Source organism: Lemur catta, chromosome 3 (genome assembly GCF_020740605.2).
Source record: "Lemur catta isolate mLemCat1 chromosome 3, mLemCat1.pri, whole genome shotgun sequence".
NCBI lineage: Eukaryota > Metazoa > Chordata > Mammalia > Primates > Lemuridae > Lemur > Lemur catta.
In genome coordinates, this window is record NC_059130.1 from 87,327,801 (window position 1) to 87,347,486 (window position 19,686).

Genomic DNA, 19,686 nt, shown 5'->3' on the forward strand with positions numbered 1-19,686 from the left:
TTAACAGTGAACTTTTTGGAGATAGGAAGTTGTGGTTTGTCTTTTTTCCTAGGCACCTAACTCAAAGCCTTTGCTCTTAACTCTTTAGGAAATGGTTATTTAATTGAACTTGCTCCAAGGACACTAATATCACTCTCAAGTGAAGAACATGTTGGTATCATCTTAATGTCTCTATAGGCTTTAGGCTTTCACTCTTGTTTCCTTCTGTGTTCCATATAGTATCCTGGTGAAGTGGAGATGCAGTTAAAAAACTTACAGAGGAGGAAACTCAGAGGGTACATTTGCCCAAAGTCATCCACTTGATACATGTCAAAACCAGACAAGGCTCTTTGACTTGAAATCCAGTACTCTATCCACTATACCTGGGCCTTGTAGCATCAGACAGAATGGGGTAAAATGTGCTCTCAGAGCCTTAGTTTTCTCATCTGTAAAAGGGGGCAATAGTACTACCTCAGAGGATTATTGTGAAGAATAAATGGGGTAGTATGTGAAGTCCCTAGCTCAGTGCCTAACCACTTACTGGGCAATGCTTCGTCCCTTCTCACTAAGCTTATCCCTCCTGGGATTCAGATGGACATACTCAGATAAATAAGAGGCATTCAATTCTGGGGTGTAGTTGGAAATAGATGACTACACAGAGGAGTGTCCCTCTGTAACCTCTTAACAGTTCCAGCCGTGGTGGAGTGCAGTGGCTCATGCCTGTAATCCCAGCACTTTGGGAGGCTGAGGTGGGAGGATCACTTGAGGCCAGGATTTCAACACCAGCCTGAGCAACATAGCTAGACTCCGGTCTATACAGAAAACCAGAAAAATTAGCAGGCATGGTGACCTGCATTTGTACTCCCTGCTACTCCAGAGCCTGAGGCAGGAGAATCACTTCAGCTGGGAAGTTTGAAGTTATAGTGAGCTGTGATCATTCCACTGCACTCTAGCCAAGGCAACAAAGCAAAACCTTGTCACAAACAAAAAACAGTTCCAGCCTCTGAGTTATAAGAAAATGGTATAAGGCAGTATCTTGTGAATATTTAAGATTTAGCATCTTCCTTTCACCCCCATGTCCTCCCTTTGTCATATCTTTTTCCTGCCCAGCATGTGTCAAACTCAAGGACTCTAGTTGTGTGATTTGTCCAGCTTTGAGGTCTGAAGTTGGCTGAATAATCTTTGAGGCTGGGGTCTTTTAAAAAACCTAACAAAACCGTAAGTCCTCTGTGTGACTTTAAATAAGATAATTACGTAGAGGAAGGCAACAAGTTAAAAGCAAGGGGTGGAGGGGGCCCATTGATGGTAGTTGATTTTATACCAGCCAGAAACTAAATAAATGATTTATAAAATCTCTTTTGTGGGGGGGGGGAAGCTCCAGAGATTTCTCTTTTGAACTCCTTAACTCCTGAATTGGCTGCCTTTTAAAAGGAAAAAAGGTCCAGCTGTGGTGGGCTCGTGGCAATGGTGAATGAGTGGGGTCGACCCTCGGGGTTTCCTCTGTCTAGCTCTCAGGGGGAGGGGTGGGGGGTATGCTTAGAATCCCGCAGTGGCCGCGAGGCTCAGGCTGGGCCTGAGGCGTGTGCCAGGCCAGAGGGTGCACATCCAAGGCCAGGCTTCCTCCCCAGGGGACTAGCTTTGAGAGCGAGGCGCCGAGACAGCTTTCGAGCCCTTCTTTCTGCTTGGGGTCCTCGGCAGAGCCCAGGAGGCTGACTTGAGCGGCGCGGCCGTCCCGGCGACCCCGCACTGCTCCCCAGCGGCGCCCAGTCGGGCTGCGGGACCTCACGACCTCTTCCCTGGGGCCTCGCCCCTCCCCACGAGCCGTGGGAGACTTCGACCCTCCCCCTCCGCTCGGGGGCCCCGCCCCCTCCTCGCAGGCTAGCGAGTGTCGTCGCGCGCGCTCCTCTTCCTTCAGCGTGGGTGTGAGTGCGCCGTCCTCCCACCTCGGCCCTCTCTCCATTGTTTCTTCGCGACCACCACAAGCCCCCTCCCCCCGCCATGTTTTAACTGGTACCTGGGGGCCCCCAGAACCCTTTCCTCTGCGTCTCCTCTCCCGGGTCTCCTCCCCGTTTGTCTCCTACCCTCCAGTCCGGGACCCCATTCAGGGTTCCGTCCTGCTCTCCCCTCCCCCTCTCCCACGGCTCCCACTCTTCCTCGGCCCCCTCCCCTCAGCGGGTCCTCCTCTTTCTCTCCCTCCCCCCTCCTCCCCCTCCCCATCCCTTCCCCCCCACAATGCAGTTCGCGGCGCGGCGGACATGGCGGTGGAGCCCTGAGCTCGTCGTGTCCCGGCCTCCAGCGGCGGCGGCGACGGCGGCGGCGGCGGCAGCAGCTGCAGCGGGAGGCGGAGGGGGAGCGGGAGCCACTGAGATGAGGAGGCGTCGCGCGCGCCTGTAGCTCGCGGGCCTCGCAGGTACGGAGGTTCCGGCTGCCGCGCAGCGCCCGGTGCGGAGGGGGTGTGCTCGGGAAGGCCGGGCGGTCCCCAGTTCGCTCTCCTCAGGTGCCGAGCCTCGCAGGTGTCGAGGGCCCGGCCTGAGCGCGGCTCAGCCACCCTCTTGGGGCCTGACACTTATTTCTGTGCTGGAACGGGCTTCCGGTGTCCCAGGGGAAGACTGAGATGAGGGAGATAGGGACGGCGGCCTGGGCGGCCTGAGGAGGGCATTGGGGCGCTTTGGGGACGAACTCCACATAGTGGCTGGGGTTCCCGGCCCCGGACCGAAACCTGTTGTAGACTCGCGAGGCGGATTTTGAGTTAACGGGATTAGTTTGAGCATTCTGTTGGGTTCAGTACGATTCCCTGTCATGTGTGTCTTTTCTTTCACCCTTGCTTAGATATAGGTGTGTGTGTGTGTGTGTGTGTGTGTATAACATATAAATATGCACGCGCATATAATACGTAATGAGTGTTTTCTCTGGGCTCATATGTAATACATAATGTTTCTCTGTAGGTTTCTTGCTTGCCCGCCTTCTCTCCGCACCCCCGCCCCCCAGTCGAAAGGTGGTAATGCGCGCTTTTGACGTGGGTAACTGTGAGATTCCTATTTGTAAACAGACAGCACTCCCTGAGTGTGTTGCACGCCTCCGGGAGAGGTTTCAGATCCTATTGATATCTGGATTGCAAAAGAAAGAGATTTTTAGACCTGAAAGAAGCATATCGGCGGGATTTCTAGTCGTACTTGAACGGGATGAATTACTGTTGTTTTAACAACGTTGATTAAACGTTTTCTTTTCAGTAAATTACCAAATCTTAAATGAATTTTGTAGCTTGCATGGTATCTTAGTTTCAGTATATCATGTTTCTTCATTTTGATATATTTTTTGATGCAAAAGTAGTTCCTTACATATTGGATGTTCCCTTTTGTGATCTTCTTAGTGTCCAGAAATGCAATTCGAATTGTGTATTGCTGGCATGCATTTAGTAATTAGCTTGAGTGAATCAGATTACCTTTTATTTTCGAAGATTTTTTTTCCCCCCGAAGTCTTGTAGCAGTGAAATGTTTGTAATACTTGGTGAAACAGAACATACCATACCCTGTTTGAGTTTTTAAAATAATGAGAACTATCAGCTAATAAAATCGGGTGATCCCAATCAGACATAATAATTTATAGAGAATGCCATACCAGGGTGTTGAATTGTGGGATAGTTTAAAAAGAAAAGTTGACTTTGTGTGTGTACGTTGAAATTTTCTTTAGGTTCAGAATCCATGTATGTCTCCTTAGAATTTGCTGCACTACACTGCATCCTAGTACTGATTAGTCACAACTTGTGAAATTATGAAATATTGATTCATTTAGAAAGCTGTGCTTAAGATAATCAATGAACTCATTAGTGTCTAGTGTGCTATGTTGCTTTTATAAACACATTTTTAAATAGTGCTGCTTAGAAACCACATACTTTGGGGAAGGTAAGAATTTTGAATCATTTTATGCTTTAAAAATATTTATATTTAGTGTAAACAAAAGAAAGTTACTTTTAAAAAGAACTCTTATAGATGAATTTTACTACTGTTTGCAATTTTTCTTTTGGGTAGTGTGGAAAATGAAAAAATGAAACTTCCTTGAAATAATCCAGAAGTGGAAGTGAAAGTTATTGACATTTAATGTTTTAAGTCTAGCAAACATCTAAATACAGAAAGGAAATATAAGGTCTTTTCATTATCCTAGGCTAAGTTGTTAGTAATTCAGATAAATTAACAAGATATCATGCACATAAGTTTAGTTCAGTTTTATAAATTCTAAACCACATCTAAAATTACATTTATTTTTAGTGAATTTAGCTAGAACAGTACTGTGTCTACATTTTAATTTTAGGCCTTTTAGAACCAAGATCCACAATTGTAATTATAAATACCTCTGATTAACAAATAAGTGTTTAAAGAGAATTTTTATTAGTTCCCAAAACAGGGTCATTTTGGTAAGAGTAAGTAATTAAAAAACTTTTTTTGACCTTAAAGTTAACCTTGACATACATAATAGGTACCATTAATTATGTTGTTCTTTATAAAATGTCAAATCAGGATCGCAGGTAAAGAAAGGTATTTGAGTTTATTAACTGCTGAAAGTTTCTGGTTTCAGAGACAGAAAATAAACAAGACTTACTGTAAATATTAATGCCAGTAAATTTTGTTTATCCTTAAAAAAAGATCAGATCGTTTTGATATAACAGAATTCAGTGAGATGTGTTCCTTTTTAAAATATATTGCAGATGCTTGATTGATAAAATAATGTTACAAAATTCAATCAAAGTCATTGTTGCAGATAGAAATATGTTTTAAAAAAGAACAATTCTAGAAAGATCTAAAACAGGTAAGGGAAAAGAACACCATAGTTTAAAGGATATGTGGACTTTTTCTTATTAATCTTAGAGGAATTAGGGTTGTTTACATGGTACTAATTGAATTGTTTTAATTCTAGAATCCTAGATAATTGCATAATTTGGGAAAATGTTTAAAAACCAGCATAATGTTCCCAAGTGTTTCTTACAAACCTGAAAAGAAGAAAAGGTATGTAAATGCAAGATTAACAGTTCAGATTTTTTTCCTCCTAAGTGAGAGATTTAATTTGTGTGGTTGTCTTATGGTTTTCAAATTATTTTCATATTAAATTATCTCATTGGATGTCTGGAATTATTCTGAGAGTTGAAGGGGGAGAGAAAAGGGAACTAACATTTATCACAGTACCTGTTTTGTTCCAGGCACTGTGCTAGACATGTTTATGCATTTTTGTCTCTTGTTCAATGTAACAACCCTATGAAACCTGTTTATAGATGAGGAATCTGACTCACAGAGGCTAAGTAATTTGCTGAAGATTATAAAGTTAGAAGGATTTCAAAGCAGATCTCTTTTCCTAATGTATATGCCACGTTGCTTTTCAGATGTGTTAACTATTTTAATTTTGTAGAAGGGGTAACTGCATAAAGTTGTTCATTCATTCATTTAACCATTCACTTCATCAAACGTTTGCATTTGTACTTTATTCTAGACACTGCTAGGTTTTAGAGAGACAAAAATACAGAAGACAAACTCTGCTTTCAAGGAACTCAGTCTACATATAATACAATAAATTACAACACACTAGATTATGATAGGAGTTCAGAGGGAAGAAGCTAGCTCTTGAGGGATGTAAGTAGGAGTTTGCTAGGTGAAGAAGAGGATGGACTGGAGGCCATTTCAGACCTAGGGAGTAACATACAAAGATGATAAATTGTGATGGACCTTGGTGTGTGGGGAAGAGTGAGAAATTCAGTGTGGCAGGAGCTGGGGATATGGATGGAGTGGTAAGAGAAATGATTGGAAGTAGCAGTCCAATTGTGAAGGGCCATGTAGGTTAAATTAAGTTGTTTGGATTTTTATCTTGTGAGATCACCAAGTGAGATAGTGGTTGAGCTGTGGTTTGAACTATGTTTTCTGACTCCTATTCTAGTCTTACTTCTTCCTTGGCTTCTTTACCAACAGATTCTAACTTAGTTTTCAGTGGATAGTCAAGCTTCTTTTCCATACCACTCTCCTCTCTATGGAGTCCAGACTGTTTTTTTGATGATCCTGTGATCCAAATCTTGCCACCTAAGAGTTTTTAAGTTTTTAGAAGATTCTTTTGAGAAAATTACCTCTGGGAGAAATCACCCTGTTATGGCTACCCAGGAAGTTTTTTCACTCTTTGGCTTGGATTAGTTGACTGTTTTCTAGTTTAGCACTAGAAAGCAATAGGTTAGGGCATTGAAAAGTGTGGGCTGCAAAGGAGGAGACACATTCATGCGTTCACCAGTAAAGGTGATCAACATCTCAGTCTTTGTACAAAGCATCCTGTACTTTTAAAAAGAAATGGGTGTGTTATTCACACAATAGTCTGATAGTTTTAAATTGGGTATTTGATTTACAATGATAAATAACCTACTGTATAGTTACTAAGTGCTGATTTCTTTCTTAGGATCTTAGAAGTATTAACTCAGTCCTTTTTATACTATCCTCATTTACAGGTGAGGAAAATATTTGTAGAAGAATTGAATACCTTGGACAAGATCTCCCAGCTAGTTCGTTGTAGAGCTACTTAGGGTGTCTGAGTCTAGAGTCAGAGCTCTTCACCATTACACTATGTTGCACCTCAAGCTTAGGGTATCAAAATTTAGTATGCAGAGGGTGTTAAATTCTGTATAGCCACATAGGTTGTCAAAAAATATGTTGCAAGTATATAAAGTATGAATTACACCGAATATCTAAACCTGATTGTATTTTGTCATTGTGTTTGCCACTGTAGTTTAAATAATTATTAAAATTGATCAGTCATTACATATTCATTAAGCACCAATCATGTGCTGAGCATTAGTTTAGGCCAGTGGTATTCAAACTATGTTTGGGGACCTTTTGTGTGTGTGGGGTGGGGGGGGGCGGCGTCTTGGAGTCAAACAGTTTTCATACTAGTGTTAACATACTATTCCTCTTTTCTCTTCTCATCCAGAGTGGTGTCTACGTGACATGTAAAATCATTATTGCTTTGATGACTAATGGAATGTGTGATAGTATATTCTTTTTTTTTCTTTTTCCTTTGAGATATAATTTGCAATACCATTGGCCAGGTGCAGTGGCTCAAGCCTATAATCCTAGCACTCGGGGAGGCCAACATGGGAGGATCACTTGAGGTCAGGAGTTTGAGACCAGCCTGAGTGAGACCCAGTCTCTACATAAAATAGAAAAATTAGGCTGGCAAGATGATGTGCATCTGTAGTGCCAGCTACTTGGGAGGTTGAGGCAGGAGAATTGCTTGAGCCCAGGAGTTATAATAGAGTGAGACTCTGTTTAAAAAAACAAAAAATTTACACCACTATAAAATTCACCCTTTTAAAATATGTGATTCAGTGGTTTTAGTACATTCATAAAGTGGTATGACCATCACTTTTTAATTCCAGAATATTATCCCCCAAAGAAACCTTGTACCCCTTAGCAGTCACTCCTAATTCCCCCCTCCTCCAAGCCTTTGGCAACCACTAAGCCACTTTCTAACTCTAGTAATTTACCTCTGGAGATTCTGGACATTTCATATAAATGGAGTTATACAGTATTTGGGTATGTGGCTTTTTTTGCCTGGCTTCTTTCACTAAACTTAATGTTTTCAAGGTTTGGCCATACTGTAGCATGTATCTATCAGCTTTTCATTCTTTCTTATGGCTGACTAGTGTTACATTCTATAGAAATACCACATTTTGTTTATCCATTCTTCATTTGATGGACATTTGGGTTGTTCCCACTTTTGGCTCTTATGAGTAATGCTGCTATGAACATCATGTAAAAATTTTTGTGTGGATGTATGTTTTTATTTATTTTGGGTTTATATCCAGGAGTGGAATTGCTGGGTGTTTTGATATATTTATGTTTCTGCCAAATTGTTTTTCAGAGCTGCTGTACCATTTTATGTTCCTACTAGCAAGATATGAAGGTTCCAGTTTCTCCATCCATATCCTCACCATCACTTATTATTGTCCATCTTTTTAATTACAGCCATTGTAGTGGGTGAAATGGTACCTCATTGTGGGTTTGATTTTCCTAATGACTAATGAGATGTTTTTTTTTCTTTTTTTTTTTTGAGACAGAGTGTCACTTTGTTGCCCTGGCTAGAGTGAGTCCCATGGCGTCAGCCTAGCTCACAGCAACCTCAAACTCCCGGGCTTAAGCAATTCTACTGCCTCAGCCTCCCGAGTAGCTGGGACTACAGGCATGAGCCACCATGCCCGGCTAATTTTTTTTTCTATATATATTTTAGTTGGCCCGATAATTTCTTTCTATTTTTAGTAGAGACGGGGTCTCGCTCTTGCTCAGGCTGGTCTCGAACTCCTGAGCTCGAGCGATCTGCCCACCTCTGCCTCCCAGAGTGCTAGGATTACAGGCGTGAGCCACCGTGCCCAGCCTTGTTCTGTAAATTTGATATAGTATGTTGATCTGTTTTCACATGTGGAACCATACTTGCATTCCAGGAATAAATCCCACTTGATCATGGTGTATAATCCTTTGAATGTGCTGCTGAATTTGGTTTGCTATTATTCTGTTGAGGATTTTTGCATCAATGTTCATAACATTTTATGTGTACATTCATAACATTTTTAAGTGTACATTCAATGACATTAAGTCTATTCACATTATTGTGCACCTATCACCACCATCCATTTCTAAAACATTTTCATTTTCCCAAACTGAAACTCTGTGCCTGTTAAACAATAAGTCCCTTTTCTGACTAGCCTCTGGAAACCACCATTCTACTTTCTTGCCTTATGAATTTGACTACTTTAGTTACATCATATGGGTAGAATCATACAATATTTGTTGTTTTTTGACTGGATTATTTAATTTAACATAATGTCTTCAAGGTTCATGTTGTAGCATATGTCAGAATTTTCTACTTTTTAAAGGCTGAATAATATTCCATAGTATGTACATACCATATTTAGTTTATCCACTCATCTATTGATAGACATTTGGGTTGTTTTCACCTTTTGGCTATTGTGAATAATCCTTCTGTGAACATTGGTGTTCAAATATCTGTTCAAGTCTCTACTTTTGATTCTTCGGGTGCATATACCCAGAAGTGGAATTGTTGGGTCATTGTATCTTTAATATTTTAAGGAGCTACCATACTGTTTTTTTCATTTTCTTGAGTTTGTTGAAGCACAAAAGTTTTAAATTTTGATAAAGTACAATTTATCTATCTTTTCTTTGGTGTTCTCTGCTTTAGATATATATCATACCTAAGAAATCATTGCCTAATCCAAGATTATGAAGATTTACTCCTGTGTGTTTTTCCTAATATTAATAGTTTTACACTTAGGTCTTTGATCCATTTCGAATTATTTTTGTATGTGGTTTGAGGTAGAGGTCTAACTTTATAATTTTACATGTGGCTGTTCAGTTGTCCCAGCACTGTTTATTGATAAGACTATTCTTTCTCTTGTTGAGTAGTTTTGGCATTCTTGTTGAAATTAATTGACCATTTATATATGAGTTTATTTCTAGCTTCTCAATTCTATTCCATTGATCTGTATGTCTGTCATTATGCTAGTACTACCCAGTCTTGATTACTGTAGATTTGTAGTTAGTTTTGAAATTGGGAAGTGTGAATCCTCCAACTTTGTTCTTTTTCAAGATTGTTTTGGCTATTTGGGATCCTTTGCAATTTACCGTGAATTTTAGGATTAGTTTGTCAATTTCTGCAAGAAAAGGCAGCTAGAATTTTGCAAGGGCTTGTGTTAAATCTGGTGATCAATTTGGCGAGTACTGTCATCTTAACTATATTATGTCTTTCAGTCTATGAACACAGGATTATTTATGTCTAATTTTATTTATGTCTAGTTATTATTTATGTCTAATTTCTTTCGGCAGTGTTTTATAGTTTTTGGTGTACTAGTCTTATACTTCTTTTGTTAAATTTATTCCTAAGTATTTTATTCTTTTTGATGCTATTGTAAATGGAATTGTCTAAATTTCATATCGGATTATTCATTGCTAGTGTATAGAAGGATAACTGATTTTTTAAAATTTTTTATTTATTTATTTATTTATTTATTTTTGAGACAGTCTCACTCTGTTTCCCTGAGTAGAATGCCGTGGCGTCAGCCTAGCTCACAGCAACCTCAAACTCCTGAACTCAAGTGATCTTCCTGCCTCAGCCTCCCCAGGAGATGGGACTACAGGCGCATACCACCACACCTGGCTAATTTTTATATTTTTAATAGAGATGGGGTCTCGTTCTTGCTCAGGCTGGTCTCAAACTCCTGACCTCAAGTGATCATCCCACCTTTGCCTCCCAGAGTGCTAGGTTTACAGACAGGCGTGAGCCCGTCTCAACTGATTTTTTTATATTGAATTTGAATCTGCAACCTTGCTGAATTTATTTATTAGCTTGAAGAGTTTATTGTGGATTCCTTAGGATTTTCTCTATATAAGATTATGTCATCTATAAATAGAGACAGTTTTGATAGTTATACTTTTTTCTTTCTAATTTGGATGCCTCTTTTTTTTTTTTTTGTCTTGAATACTGGCTCTCACTATTTTGCCCAGGCTGGTCTTGAACTCCTGAGCTCAAGCAATCCTCTGCCTTAGCCTCTGGAGTAGCTGAGACTATAGGCTCATGCCACCACACCTGGCCAATTTGGATGCCTTGTATTTCTTTTTCTTGCCTAATTGTTCTGGGTAGTACAATGTTGAATAGAAGTGAAGATAGGAGACATCCTCATCTTGTTTCTGATCTTAACAGGAGAATACATTCAGTCTTTCACCATTAAGTATGATGTCACCTATGGGGTTTTTGTAGATACCTTTTATCAGGTTGAGGAAGTTGCCTTCTACTCTAAGTTTGTTTTTTATCACAAAAGGGTATTAGATTTGTCAAGTGCTTTTTTTGCATCTATTGACACGATCTTGTGGTTTTTGTCTTTTATTAATACAGTGTATTGCGTTGAATGATTTATGTGTATTGAACCAACCACCTTACATTCTTGGGATAGATCCACTTGATTCTGGTTTATAATCCTTTTTATACGTTACTGATTGTGCTTTGCTAGTATTTTGTTCAGGATCTTTATATCTATATTCATAAGGGATGTTTATAGTTTTCTTATGATGTCTTTGGTTTTGGTATTAGGGTAATTCTGGCCCCATAGAATGAGTTAATAGTGTGTTCTTGTGTTTGAAAAATGTCTCAGTTTTAATGTTTAGTGATGCAAATATCAAGAGATATAACCCACATAGACAAAAGTTCTTTGAATCCTCAATATTTTGAGTATCAAGGCATACTGAGACCAAAAAATTTGAGAAATGCTGGTTTTGGCTAAGAGACATGCCCTATTGCCTAAGCTTTGGACCAAAAATTGGGACTCTTGTTTCTTGTCATATACCAGTCCCATTTATGTCATCTTAGGCAAGTCATAAACTCAGGGTGCCTCATTAATGTATAAAGTAGAAACATTACAAGATTGTATTAACTTCACAGATGTGTAAGGATAAAGGAATGGGCATACTAGACATGTAGTAGCTGCAGCTGTATTCTCATAAATGTTTGTCTTTTTTTTTAAACTGAAAATCTGTAAGAGATCCAGGACTTTTTATAGGCACTTGTGGCATTGTTATATGGTAGTGTCTTGAACTGCGTCTTAACATTTGTTAGATTCTTGGTTATTATACAGATGAAAAATTTTTATTTTGTGTTTGAAACTTGTGTTTAAGCATTCTTTGATAGCACCGCTTTTAAACCAGTAATTTTCAATATATGAGGATTATACTTCCTTGAGAAGGCATTTCATAATTACTTTGGAAGGCCTTAAAACTGCTCACCGTTATCCTCATCTTCCCTGCTCCCCCATTCTAGTGTTCCACCTCATTCATGGTGCAAGTGTGTTCTATATATCAGATGTGTTGGAATAGAAAAAAGATTGAGAATCATTATTCTAAATCTTCTAGGGAATGTAACTTATTTCCCTTTTACCTGTTTTCTCAAAACCAGGATATCAGATATCCATATTTTTCTGCATATTGTCTTATGTCCTCCTCTAAAATTCCTTCTCTTCTAAGACTGGTGCCTTGCTGGCTATGTTTCTTATCCGACTTTGTCATTTCCATCTGGAAACCTCTAGGTTACTTGCTTATATTCACTTGTATTTTGGTGTAGTTCTTAACATCATATTGGGCAATTGGAAGCATAATATTGAAAGTCACCTAACACTTTAACTTTATATTCCTTAATTTCTGTGTTCCAGTGATATTCTGTACTTTCCTGACATAACTACTCATATGGGCCAGGCGTGGTGGCTCACGCCTATAATCCTAGCACTCTGGGAGTCTGAGCAGGGAGGTTCTTTTGAGCTCAGGAGTTTGAGACCAGCCCGAGCAAGAGTGAGACCCCGTCTCTACTAAAAATAGAAAGAAATTATCTGGCCAACTAAAAATATATATAGAAACAATTAGCTGGGCATGGTGGCGCATGCCTATAGTCCCAGCTACTCGGGAGGCTGAGGCAGTAGGATCGCTTAAGCCCAGGAGTTTGAGGTTGCTGTGAGCTAGGCTGACGCCGCAACACTCACTCTAGCCCAGGCAGCAAAGTGAGACTCTGTCTCAAAAAAAAAGAAAAAAAAAAAAAAACTACTCATATGGTTCAAAATGGTTCCACTTCTGACCAAACTCTAAATTATCTATATTTGCATCTTTTATGTTTCTTTAGTTTTCTAACCTATCTTTAATCTCTGTGTATATAGATAGCCTCCTTGTGGCTTTATCCTTTCCCCCGACCAGCATCATTACTGTTGTGTTCCTTACCTTATTGAAATATTCATTCTGTAAATCTCAGACCCAGTGCAAATTTTAATATCTGCACATTGTATAAATTAGTGAATTGGGATTTTATGTATTTAGTTAGGTCCTTAACATAGCGTGGCAGTGTTCTAGTCAGTTTCCTTTCCTATTCCTCACATTTGCTATTATTTTACTTCCCTGTCTTAAGCCCTCTACTGCCCTCTGCTTTTCTCACTCATTTGTGGCTTTCTGTTTCATAGAACAGTGTTAAAAAAACTTGTGTTCCTTACAGTTCTTTGAGATACTGATAAGTGGTGCTGGCAAAAGAGGCTTACTTAATTAAGTCTGGGAAATGTTGCAAATTATATCTCTCAGAGATTTACAGTGTTTATTAGCATATTACAAAATCTGAGAGGTCCTTCAAGAAAGAAACCCATTTAACTGTTTAATACAAGGCCTCCTTATCCTACCAAAATTGCTTGATAAGGCCCCAAATAACCTTTTGATACTTTTTTACTATTATTGCTAATTACTATTATTTACTTAACTGACTCATCTCCTTTCCCTTTCCACTCTGTCTTATTCTGCAGAAGTTATTCTAAAACAGAAACCGTGCCACTCTTCTGCTTGTAAATTTATGGCTTCTCTTAGCTAAAGTATAAACTCAACTAGCTATGCAAATGTATGTATAAGCTTATGTTCCCAGTTCATCATTGTGCATGCTATTCTGTGGTCCTAAAAAATTTCTCAAAGTTTCATAAACACATTTTGTTTGGTATGTAGTCTTATCTATTAGGATTATTCTTTCTTATTCCTTCTCCTAACTGGAAATTTTTTTTCAGCTCAACTGGTATCTCCATGATGTGAAGGCTTTTCTCAAGCTCTTTCCTCTGGGTTTCCATAGCTGTGTCACAATGTCATTATTTGTGTATATGACTACCTCCCCTTTTAGGTATGAGTCCCTTATTTATCTTTGTGTCCTCAGCTTTCAACCCAGCACCTTATATATGTTGACAAATAATGTTTGTTAAAGTTCATTCTAGATTTATGTTTGTTTTCTTGAAAAAAATGCAACCTCAACTACATGGTTTGCAGGGCTCAATGCAAAATGAAAATTTAGGGCTCCTTGTTTAAAAATCAGGAATGACCAGGCACGGTGATTCACACCTGTAATCCTAGCACTCTGAAAGACTGAGGCAGGAGGGTCACTTAAAGCCAGGAATTTGAGACAAGTTTGAGGAAGAGCCAGACCCCATCTCTGCAAGAAATGGAAACATTAACTGGGCATGGTGATGTGTGCCTGTAGTCCCAGCTGCTTGGGAGGCTGAGGCAGGAGGATCTCTTGAGCCTAGGCACTTGAGGTTGCACTGAGCTATGATGACACCACTGTACTCTAGTAGACTGGACGACAGAGTGAGACCCTGTCACCAAAGGAAAAAAAAAAGGAAAGTGCCGTTAAAGATACTAAAATATAAAGATTTTACCTTTTTTCACCAATCTTTCTCTCAACTTATGGTGGTTTTTGTTTACTTTTAAATGTCATTCTAAAGAACAATTAAATATTTTAAATTATTAATCGTGAATTGTACTGTTCATCTTTATATTGTGCAATGCCAATTTTAAATGCAAATGTAAGAGCATTTAACTCTTATGTGAAATTGTTGGTATTTTGTAGTTTGTACTTGTGTGTGTATTTCATTTTTACCAGAATGGTGTAAATGCTTCACAAAACTCACTCAACTTTTTATGTTACTTCTTGATACTTGCACATGTTACTAACACTGTCTTTGACTTGCTGATGAGTAAGGCAGGGCTGAAAGAAAAAGGAAGTATGAATTGCACTATCTTTCCCTTTCCTTGTGTGTCAACATTTTTAGCATAAATGGTTAGTTCAGGGAAGTTAACATGAGTAAGAAAAGATAAGATAGGATTTCTTCGTCATTCATGTCCCTCCCCTCCTTTTCTTTTCAGTGGCCAAAACAAGAGCATTTATTAATATTTGTCTTTCATGTTAAATGCCCATGGTAGATAGAATGTGTATCCTGCTAATATTGGGCAGAGTCTTTTGTATGTATCTGTTATGTCTAATTGTTTTATAGTGTTGTTCAAGTCCTCTATTTCCTTTTTGATCTTCTGTCTGATTGCTCTATCCGTTATTGAAAATGGGGTATTGAAGTCTCCAAATATGATTGTGGAACTACTTCTCCTTTCAATTCTTTTAATTTTTGCTTCATATATTTTGGGGCTCCATTGTTAATTATGTATATGTTTATAACTGTTATGTCTTTGCTGGATTAAACCTTTTTTTGCTGTATGTGTGTGTGTGTGTGTGTGTGTGTGTTTTGAGACAGGTTCTCCTTTGGTTGTGCAGGCTGGAGTGCAGTGCCATGATCTTAGCTCACTGCAGCCTCAAACTTGTGGGCTCAAGGGATCCTCCTGCCTCAGCCTCCCAAGTAGCTGGGGCTACAGGTACATGCCACTACGCCTGGCTAATTTTTAAATTTTTGTAGAGATGAGGTCTTGCTATGTTACCTGGGCTGGTCTCAAACTCCTGGCCTCAAGCAATCCTTCTGCCTCGGCCTCCCGAAGTGCTGGAATTCCAGGTGTGAGCTACCAGGCCTGGGCTGGATTGAACCTTTTTTCAGTGTATAATGCCTTTCTTTATTTCTTGTAACCTGTTTTGACTTAAGTTGTATTGGCTTATTAAGTATGAAATGTCTGATTTCCTTAAGTACTAAGTTCTACAGTTGTTATCTCTGGCATTTCACTTTGACACTTCCTGTTTTATTTTTATTGTGAAGGTACATCCTCATTCTTTCAAATGCATGGTTTGGCTTGTGATTTTTGTATTATTTTCAAGTATGAGTTCTGTTGTGGAACCGATGTTGCGCGGACAGCTCAAAATATCAACAAAGTGTTTGGGAACGATGTGGCTAATGAATGCACAGTACATCAATGGTTTGAGAAGTTCTGTTCTGGTGATTTTAATCTTGAAATGAGCCACGTGGGTAACCTGAAACCAAGGTAGATAATGTGAGCTTAAACCTGTAGTGGAAGCAAACCCATCTCAACCTACGCATGAATTAGCAGCAAGGTTTGAGGTTACTATTCCAACAATATTGGACCATTTGAAACAAATTGGCAAGGCAGAAGCTGGATAGATGGGTTCTGCATGAAATAAACAAGCGTCAGAAGAGAAATGGTCTCGAAGCTTGCCTTTCTTTGTTGTCACAGCATAAAGGCAAACCATTTCTACAACATATTGTCATGTGTGATGAAAAATGGATTCTTTTTGACAATTGCAAGTGTTCAGCATAATGGTTGGATAAAGATGAGGTACCAAAACACAGTCCAAAACCAAATATTCATCAAAAAAAAGCTAATGGTATCTGTTTAGTGATCCAGTGCTGGTATTAATATTATCCACTACAGCTTCATGAAACCGGGTCAGTCGATTACAGCGTATGTCTACTGCAACCAGTTGGACAAAATGATGAGGATGCTTGCAATTAAGCAGCTGAGATTGGTTAATAGAGACAGGCCAATCCTCTTGCAAGACAACACTCGACCACATGTCGCACAAACAATGCTGCTCAAACTACAGAGGCTGGACTTGGAAACTCTCTTCCATCATATTCACTAGACCTTGCACCAGCTGACTACCACTTCTTCCAGGCTTTGGACCACTTCTTGCAAGGAAAAACATTGAATTGTCAGCAAGCTGTGGAAAATGCCTGTTGTGATTTCATCACTACACGCTTTCTTTACTGCTGGCCTAAATAAGCTACCATTAAAATGGCAAAACTGTGTTGATAGTTTATGCACATATTTTGATTAATTATACTGCTTCTTATTTGAAATATAATAAACTAAACTTGTGATTCTAGATCGGACATTTCATATTTAATGATCTAATATTTGTGATCATAAACCTAACTGCAAAAAAAGTATATTTTGTCTGACACTAATATACTCACCCTAGTTCTCTGTTGGTTACCGTTTTCATGGAACATCTTTTTCAATCCTTTTTACTTCCAACCTCTTTGAGTCTAAAGTGCATCTTGTAGATAGGTGATACATGGATCATATGTTTTTTAATCCAATTTGCTAATCTCTACCTTTAATTGGAGAGTTTAATTCATTTACATTTAAAGTATTTGCAGATAAGGATATACTTTTTCCATTTAGCAATTTCTTTTCTATATGTCTTATATGCTCTTGTTCCTCAGTTCCTCTAATACTGTATTTTATGTATTTAGTTGATTTTTTTTATAGAATACTGTTTTGATTTCCTTCTCTACATATCTGTGTGTTTTATTAGTAGATGCCTTGGGGGATAGCAATGTAAGTAACGTGTTAAATTTATAACAACCTAGTTTTAGTAATGCCAACTAAGTTTCAATAGTATACAAATACTCTGCTCCTACACATCTGTGTCTCTCTTTGTTCATATTCTGATTGTCACAGATTACATCTTTATATATTGTGTGCACGTTAATATAAGGTTTATAATGATTTTTTATGCATTTGTCTTTTAAATCATGTAAAAGGAAAAAATTCAAGAGTTACAAACCAAAAGTACAATAATACTGGCTTTTATATTTATCTGTATAGGTTGTTTTTGCTAGTGTTCTTTCCTTGTTATAGATTTGAGTTAATGTCTAATATCCTTTCATTTCAGGCTTAAGAACTCCTTTTAGCATTTCTTGTAGGGTAATAAACTTTCTCAGCTTTTGTTTGTCTGGAAATGTAATTTCTCCTTCATTCTTGAAAGGTAGTTTTGCTGGCCAGAGAATTCTTAGTTAACAGTTTTTTTCCTCCCTCCCCTTTCAGGTCCTAAATGTGTCACCCCTTTGCCTTCTGGCCTCCATGGTTTCTTACGGGAAATCAGCTGTTAACCTTTGTGCTTGATGAGTTAAACTCTCTTGCTTCTTTCAAAGTTCTCTTTGGTTTTGGCAGTTTGACTATATTGTGTCTCAGTGTGAATTTCTTTGAATTTATTCTCCTTGGAGTTTATTGAGCTGCTTGGATGTGTGTATTTGTGCCTTTCATCAGATTTGGAAAGTTTCTGGCCATTATTTCTTCAAATATTTTTTTTACACCCTTCTCTCTCTCTCTTTCTTCTGTGACTCCTCTTATTGATATGTTGATATGCTTGCTAGAGAAGAAAGTGAATAATGCAAGGGAACAAAAAACACAGGTAGCGGGAAAAAGCTTCAGAAAAACTGTGTTCTTAGAAATAAGAGATTGTTTACAGCACAAGATTAGTGCTGTAAAAAGGGATAATCAGAGAGTGAGAGAGTTTTTAGAAGTAAAAATATAGAAGGATTGGAAGGAAAAGTTGAGGAAATCACCAAGGAAGGGGAACAAAAAGAGAGATGGAAAAATAAAGAGAAAAGAAAATTAGAGGAGCAATTTAGGAGGCCCAAAGTCCAGTTAACAGGAGCTATAGAAAGGGAACAGAGAAGGTGGAAAGGAGGAAATTGTAGAAGATAAACTACAAGAAAAAATTTCCAGAAATGAAAGATGTGAATTACTGATTAAAAGAGGTAACTGAATATGCAGCAAAATGAATGAAGAAATATCTACAGCAGGACATATTACTTGGAAATTTCAAAATGCTGAGGCAAAGAGAATATCCTGAAAGTTTCCATAGAGAAAAAAACAGTTCAGTAAAAAAGGTAGAGAATAAGAATGGCATAATTTTCTCAGTAGTAGTTCTAGAAACTAGAAATCATTGAAAAGAAACGTATAAGATTTTGAGCGAATGATTTCTAACCTAGAATCTTATACCTAAGTAAACAAATTGTGACATTTCAAATATGCAAAGTCATAAAATTTACATCCTGTTAGAGTTTAAGGGAGTCCAATAAATAGCATTCTCTTTGCTTTCCTGAATTCCAAACAAATTGGGTGAGACGAAGCATATGGAGAGTAGAATATACTTTTATTATTGATAAGGTTCAATTTGGAGAATGAGGCTTATATTAATACTTTCAAGTAGTTTACTAATACCCAATGCCGGAATTAGGCAGACTTACCCTTCAGGCACAGGCAGAGCTGAAGAACTGCAGGCCCTATGTGAGGCTTACACCTGTAAATGTTAGAGTGTGAAGGAACAGCATGGGTTTTTCTTCTCTGCGGACAGTAAGATCTAAAGAGGAAGGATAGGGAAAGAGGCCAAGTTTTGCCCAGATTATTTTTCCAAACTCAGTGATAAAATAAGTTATCTCCTCTCCTTAGATAAGGAATGAATGAGGGGAGTAGAAACAGGTCAGAAATGTTACAATAATAGATATCCCCCTACATAGCATGAAATACCAGAATGGGGCATAATAGTTTTCTTCAATATCTTTCCTGTTTCTTATGAATAGAAAGCTGCTGGAGAATGTGTTCCACCAAAAGAGGGAGTAAATCTTGGAAGAGGAAAAAACAAGAGTTAACACGAGAGAGGGGAAGGGAATTGGTAGGATGATAGTGAAAGGAAGTCCCAGGATGATAATTGGAGTGGAAGTCTAGTAATGACCAGAAAGCTCCCAAAAAGAGATATCCAAAAAGAGTACAACAACAAAAACACAAATTACTTGATGTCTTTGAACACATTGAGTGTATATGTATTTTTTATTTGTATAAATTTAAGGGGTACAAGTGCAATTTTGTTATATGTATATATTGCATAGTGTGAAGTCTGGGCTTTTACTGTATCTGTTACCCTAATAATGTACATTGTACCCATTAAGTAATTTCTCATCATCAATCCTTTTCCCACTTTCCTGCTCTTCCAAGTCTCCAGTGTCTATCATTCCACCTTCTATGTCTATGTCTATGTGTACACATTATTTAGATCCCATTTAGGATTGAGAACATGCAGTATTTGACTTTCTGAGTTGTTTCACTTAAGATAATGGCCTCCAGTTCCATCTATGTTGCTGCAAATGATGTG

The 19,686-nt window shown here is 38.5% G+C and overlaps 1 protein-coding gene across 6 annotated transcripts in view; it reads left to right on the forward strand.

The window, feature by feature from the left end:
• Positions 1 to 2,193: 2,193 nt before the first annotated feature.
• Positions 2,194 to 19,686, forward strand: part of TUT4 (terminal uridylyl transferase 4) — a 106,135-nt gene continuing 88,642 nt past the window's right edge. For all 6 annotated transcript variants that reach the window (XM_045548014.1, XM_045548010.1, XM_045548015.1 and 3 more), the window contains exon 1: positions 2,194 to 2,389. The gene's annotated coding sequence lies outside the window, so the exon portion shown is untranslated. The remainder of the gene's footprint in view (positions 2,390 to 19,686) is intronic.